Source organism: Tinamus guttatus, unplaced genomic scaffold (assembly GCF_059628265.1).
Source record: "Tinamus guttatus ecotype Peru unplaced genomic scaffold, ASM5962826v1 Tinamus_guttatus_pri_ptg000370l, whole genome shotgun sequence".
NCBI classification, from domain to species: domain Eukaryota; kingdom Metazoa; phylum Chordata; class Aves; order Tinamiformes; family Tinamidae; genus Tinamus; species Tinamus guttatus.
The window spans coordinates 324,009-330,616 of NW_028288904.1; the positions used below are offsets into that span (position 1 = coordinate 324,009).

The 6,608-nt window shown below is 40.8% G+C and overlaps 1 pseudogene; it reads left to right on the top strand.

Annotated features, from left to right (window-relative positions):
- The first annotated feature begins 1,274 nt into the window (after positions 1 to 1,274).
- On the top strand, positions 1,275 to 3,763 carry LOC104567494 (lysM and putative peptidoglycan-binding domain-containing protein 3 pseudogene; annotated as a pseudogene).
- Positions 3,764 to 6,608: the final 2,845 nt, after the last annotated feature.

Consider the following 6,608-nt stretch of genomic DNA (forward strand, 5'->3'; position numbering starts at 1 on the left):
TTGGATAATGATGCTGACACGAGGCATGGTTGAAACTGCTATGAAAATGTTATCTGTTCGGGTGCTTGGCTACGATAGATTGACCTCTACAGATCGCGGGGTGGTATGTATAGGAGGTGAGAAACTTTATGATTGTTTATGATCTCTACAGATCACAGGGTGGCATGTATTGGAGATGGAAATTTCTGTGATCTGTAGAGTCAAAAAAATCTCCTGTGAGAAGAAGAGGCCAGACCTTGGGAAAGAAGATGTTTGCCTGCCTAGGCTGAGCGATAAGGAGCAGGGATGCAGCTGCTCAGCCCAGTTCACAGGCAGCCCCGCTGGAAACCTGTTGAAGCCGGCTGCTCGGCTGGGCTTGTAGCCAACTTAACTGCAGACGTCCTCCAAACTAGCTTTGGAGGTCAAACACCCGGATATGAGGAAGAAGAGGAGGAAGGCAGGACCCTCGAATTGAGGGCTGGGACCCCCGACTGGTGTGCACGCCTGAGCACCCAGGATGGAGAGTTGCGCAACTGAAGGCAGAGTTTGTCCACTCCCCGGCCGACCTCCTGGGTCGTACTGACCCTGCGTGCCAGGATGCACCGGGCATAGAGAGGACAGTGAGGAGAGAGCGGGGTGGGGGGTCGGGGCGGGGAGAAGAAACTCCTAGCTCTGAGGCCTACGCTATCTCCATGGGAGCTGGTCAGCAACTCTCTCTCCCTGATCTGCCAGTTCGAGAGGATGTGTGGGTTTGGTATCCCGCCGGCGGGTATCACCTCGTGAGTAGTTATCCATACTTTGCTTCTTTTATGTGCTTTCAGCTGAATAAATGCTCAATGTAGTCACCTCGTTCTGGCGTGATCATTGCCGAATCCCGAGCCCATCCAGAACATAACTGGCAACGAGGATGGGATTTGGCAATTAAACAGTGGAACTCGCTAGGGGAGCGCATAGCTAGGTGATGTCGTGCCACTGGATAGAAATTGTGTTCGTGCTGTTTGTGATCTTTATTGTCTATTGAAATAGTGGAACTCACTAGTAGGGTGCATAGCTAGGTGAGGTCGGGCCACTTCATAGAAATCGTGTTTGTGCTATTTGTGTTTGCAGTCTTTATTGTGCGTGCGACATGCGGTGGTTCTTTTTCGGGAGAGCTGCAGGCAGCACTGGCGACTGTAGGGAGGCTGCGCCTACAAGGGAATGCCCTGAATGGGGGCCAGAACCATGGAATGCTCTATGGGACTGAAGGGAGATCTGTACCCGGGTATCTCCAGAACCATGGACCCAGAAGGACCCCCATGGCAGTGTTACAGTATTGGGGTCGGTTTGGGGAGACTGACCATACTAAGAACTTGGTCCGACTGGAACATGCTGGTCGGATGGGAGGTGCTCTGCTGCGTGCATGTAAGATTCTAGCGGGGCAGCTAAAGGAGGAACAGGAGAAGAATCAACTCCTCCAAGAGCAGTTACAGGCAGTCTGAGCCACCCGGGTGGTGCAGAGGCAGGCTCTGCTGGAGGTCAATGATCAGAGGGAGCTCCTGGAGGAGAAATGTGCTAAATTGGTGACGCAGTATGTGGTACGAGCGGTAAAGAACAGGAGAGGAAGAAAACCAGGGCAGAAGGGGAGCTGGGTGCGGACTATTATCACCGACCCTGACTGGGACCCGGAAACTTGGGATAGGGATATTTGGGAATCAGACGAGGAAGTCCCCACATCAGAGGAGAAGGGCCCATCGCGGGACAAACCAGAAAGGTGAGCCACCCCAGTAATACGAAGGAAAGCTGTGCTGACAGGGCAGGGACAGGTGGTGCAACAGGATGAACTAACCGATTTTAATCTGCTAGCGAAATATAAACAACAACCAGGGGAAAATACACAGTTCTGGATGGTAAGATTAATGGGGGGGTTCTGTAAATACCAGCGGGCTGGATTGAGGACCCTGGGGGGCCGTATCCAGCCCGTGGGCCGTAGTTTGAGGACCTCTGAGTTACAGCAACAAGGGTCTCCAGACTTTGCTCTTAATTGTCTCATATTATGTCCGTTCATAATTTTTCCTGAAATAGATGCTTTCTAGATAGAGGAGTGATTTGAACTTGTGTTATGTTTTCTGGATACTGTATAACTTGGCAGCTGTTCCTTAAGAGCAGGCATCCTATCATTGTTTTTTCCAGGTGTTGCAAGAAAGTACTGGTTTTCCTTGCTTAATTATGTTGAGGTTTTGTGACTGTGCCTCCTTGGGGAATAGGAGGGTGTAGTGTCTTCTGATGAAGTGGCTAATTCTCCCAAGGCAATTACATCCTTGCAGAATATTTAGTGTGAGACTTTTGACTCTGAACCTTTTAAGAGCACAGTGAGATTCATATTGGATTCCTCAGGAATGAGGGAGAAGGGGAGAGTTGATTTGAGAAGATGACTTAAAAGATTTTAAATTATGTCTGGGTTCTATATTACTGCTCCAAAAGCTGGGGGAAAAAAAAGAAAAACATGGCTGGATGAATTAGCTCTCAATTTCTATTGCTCCTTATTTGGAAGTTTTAGCTTTCTGAGTAGTTTCTGATTTACATCTATCAGAAAATTAAGTCAGAAATCTATTCCATTTGCAAGTCACTGGAGCAAAGTTGGTTTCAGAAATATTTGCTGCTGAAAGATGAGTACACATTCAGGGGCTGTTAATATCGTTAATGCTTTTCAGAATCTGAAATGACAACGTTTGTTACCTTGTGATTGCATGCAAGTTCTTGGTTTAGCATTGTTCATATTGGATCTCTGATCTCTTCTCACTTCATATGCTTCAGTAGCATAAAAAACAGGCTCTCGGGGAAGAATTCTATTTCTCAAGGAATTAGGGCTTGTAAAATTTTCATTTCAGCTTTAATGCTTAATCTTTTTCCAGGTTGCAGAAATCAAGAGGATTAAGTCTTATCAAGGATCAAGATTTTTTTTCTTCCAGTGAAGAAGTTCAGTGTATTGACCGAAACACACGTTCCTCTGAAAGGAAGGTGGTCTCTATGGGCTGCTCACTATTCCTCAGAGGCACAGGGCATGTCACCTTCTGATAAATTCTCTGCTAATGAGACTACTGGCAACTTAAAAGTGGATTGTGATATTGAACAAGTAGTGAAGTGTAATAATACAAAGAGAACCTTGATGAAGTTTCTGCCTTAGCATCCCAGCAGGTCTGTTTTGAAACTGATGGTAAAGCTGAGAAATGCAAAGATCTGTATTATGGAGCAGATTGGGGTATAGGATGGTGGACAGCTGTAGTGATTATGTTGGTTATCGGCATAGTAACTCCAGTTTTTTGTCTTGTGTATTATGAAGTTTTAGTGAAAGTAGATATCAGTCACCATTCTACAATGGAGTCTTCCCATGCAGGTATCACAGCACCATTGCATCAGAAACAAATAGAAAATGGAATAAATTCAGGAAATATTATAAATGTTAATCAAGGATATAAATGACAATCAACGGGAGCTTCAGCATTATGACTGAAAGCCCTATACAAGTGTTATACATAGATACATAACTCCTCATTATATGAGGAGGAAACCACAGAATGCAAAGTGCATCTGGAATGCAGCAAAAGCATTTTAATGATGCATGGTTTGTATTTATGGGCAGTGTTCCATTATATGGATGTTTGTATGGCTCATGTAATTTCTGCATATGTCTGAGGTTGGGGAATTTTAATGCAAGATTGAAATACAAATTAAGCTATAAAATGGTCTCTGGAATGTTGCACTTTTTCCTATTTTAATAAGCTTAGGTTTTCTAATGGCAACGTGAGATGGTAGTTTATTTTGAACTAACAAAAAACTCTTTTTACAACCCTGAAATGAGTATCTGGGGATGTCTAACTTTTAAATGTGTTGAAATATTTATATGGTGCGTAGTACACTGATCACTTTAAGATCAAGCTTATCTGTTAAAACTGCATTCTCTTCTTTTTATAAGAAAAAGCACGAAACAATCATTCCATAATTAGTTGCTACTATAAAGTCCCCTTTGTTATAAGTGTTTTGAGAGGGGCAGGAGCTAATACTTAAACTGGAGTTTTTCTTTTTTTTTTTTGCCTGTGGTCTGCCTGTTCTTTGATGCTTTTCAGTACAGATAAGCCAGTTTGATAACTGTATATGATATTGTGCCCCAGTTCAGTTGAGATGGTCTTTGACCATGGTATCCAGCTACTGAAAACTGACCTGACTAGAGTCGTCTTGTCAGCTTAAAATGAAATAAGATGCATAGCATCTTATTCTGCTTCCTTTTTTATGCTAATGGAGTTTTCTTCTCCAGATAATCTTAGTTCAGAAGCAACTGTTTTGTTTAGGAGAGCTGTTACCTGAGGTTTCTAAAAATGCTTGTTGTCATGCATTCCTGAACACTCTTCCTGAAGCCTAGCCCAAAACTTTGAAAACTCATGTAAATTGCAGCAGAATGTAGCAGTTGCAGCTTCAAATTGTTCTTTAGTGTCTGTCCATCAATCTTTCCTTTTCTGAAAATGCTGTTGCATTAAAAAAAGAAATTGGACTTTTCCTATAGAAAAATAACAAGATACCTATAATCTTCTATTTGTCTTGTGGAATAAAATTTCCATTGTCCTTTTCAAAATACTGTTCATTATCAAAGCCCAAGTTAACTGACTTAAGACTTAAAGGGAAGAGGAAGAATATCACTCTTATTTCGTCACTCTATACTTTCCTTCAAGTGTCTTGGCAAAGTACACAATATAAAATTGTGAATTTCTTTACTGGGGGTATTCAGAAGTGCTTTATCAACTTAAATTTGTGAAAGTGAAGACTCCTGCCCCTATTGTCATTCCTTTCATGCTGAACAAGTTTATGAACATGAATCTGGTAACTTACTGAAATTGAAGTAGATCTAAACCTTGAAGGGAAATTTTGCACAGATGGACCTATGAACTGTTTGTTGCTGTTGAACCCTGTGATCAAAGTGCTATTGCTAAGAGACAACAGTAACTGCTCATAGTTTCTGTACTAGAAGAGAAATTCTGAATGGGCATGAACTTTGTTTCATATTGTTTTTCTCAAGGAAAAAACTTTTTCATGTAAGGAATATTCTAATAATACAAACATGAATGTTGAAGTACCAGTTTTTCCTCAAGTCTCTATGAGAACATGGCAAAACTTATGGTGGCTTTTGTGATATAGTTTCTATGCTTAAAACTTTAGAAGTGAACTTTAGAAACTTGTGACTTGCTGTAGCACAAAAGGACCTTTGGCACACTAAGACAAATGTTTTCTATGTAGGGCTGGAACTGTGGACATAGTGGAACTTTCTGTGCTGCAAACTTATTTGCTATTTTTTCTTATTTTTAGTCTGTTTCTGAAATCTCAAAAGCTTTTACTACTTTATCTCCTCCTTTCCTATAAAACTGAGCAACATGAGTTTAGGCTTACGTTGCATATTCAAGCTAGCAAATTTACTGCACATACCTCAGTGTGCAAGTATTGCATTTCCACCAATTTGGAAAGGAACTTCAGGTTTGGTTTGATTCCATCAGCTGTCTCTCCTGTTAATGTGCAAGTAAAGAGAACCTTTGTCAATGGCTGCATTTTGTCCTGTGGTGTTGCAGTTGAGTGGTTCTTTAATGTCTCAGGCTTGGGGTTTTTTGGGGGGTACTAAGAGAAGGCCTGTGGCTTATCGTCAATCAGTTGCTAAAAGTATGGTGGATTTTTACATACTTTATGGCAAATGGCCAGTAGAAAAACAGAAGAAAAGCTATTCTGTTTAATACTATATTCTGATGGAGTCTAGCACATTTTTAGTATATAGCATATTTTACATAGCCTATTTTTAAAAGCAGGAGGTTAATTTTATCAGCAAATACAGCAAGTCTCTTTACAAAATTATGGGATTTCTGGTAATAGTACCTCAAGCATGAACTGAATTTGCTCTATGGAAGATGTATTACCAGCTGTGTAGTCTGGAAAGGACAGTGGAGCTCCCTGCATAAGTAGGGTTAACTGCTCTATATGGAACTAGATTTAGTAAGTTCCAAAGTCTTTTAGAAACTGACTTGTAAAAATTTTCAGATTAATTACAATGAATTGTTGGACAGAAGTTGGCTTTAAATTTAAGTGCATATTGCACTGTTGGCTCAAAAATGTAAATGCTTAAACCTATGTTTTGGAGTATGTTGTCAAAATAGTCTTTGTATAACTATTTTATAAAGTTTCAAAATGCAACTTTGTAGAGTAATCCTGAATTGAAGGTGCAAGTCTTATTTTAAATATTCCTGCTTCTCTGCCTTTAGAAGAACATAAGTAATATAAAAGATGTTATTTTAGGCTGCAGTGAGAATGGTACATATAATGTATTCTTAGCTTCAATATATATGTATCATAGGAGGTCGCATACTTGTGTTTGTGTTAGCTAGTTTTGATGTTATAAAGTAAAAACTTGGCCAACAAGAAGCATTTTGTTGGCAGAAAATGCATATAGCATTCACAGCTTGTAACAGCAGGCTTAACAGTTTATCCCTTGCATTCCTTACATAACTCAAATTCTTGTAGAAAATTCTCTGAGAATTTGTTCTGTGAAATTAGTATTAAAACAAGCATGAAAGGGTAGGTACTAGTGAAGATCTTGGGGGTCTCCCTACACACTGGAA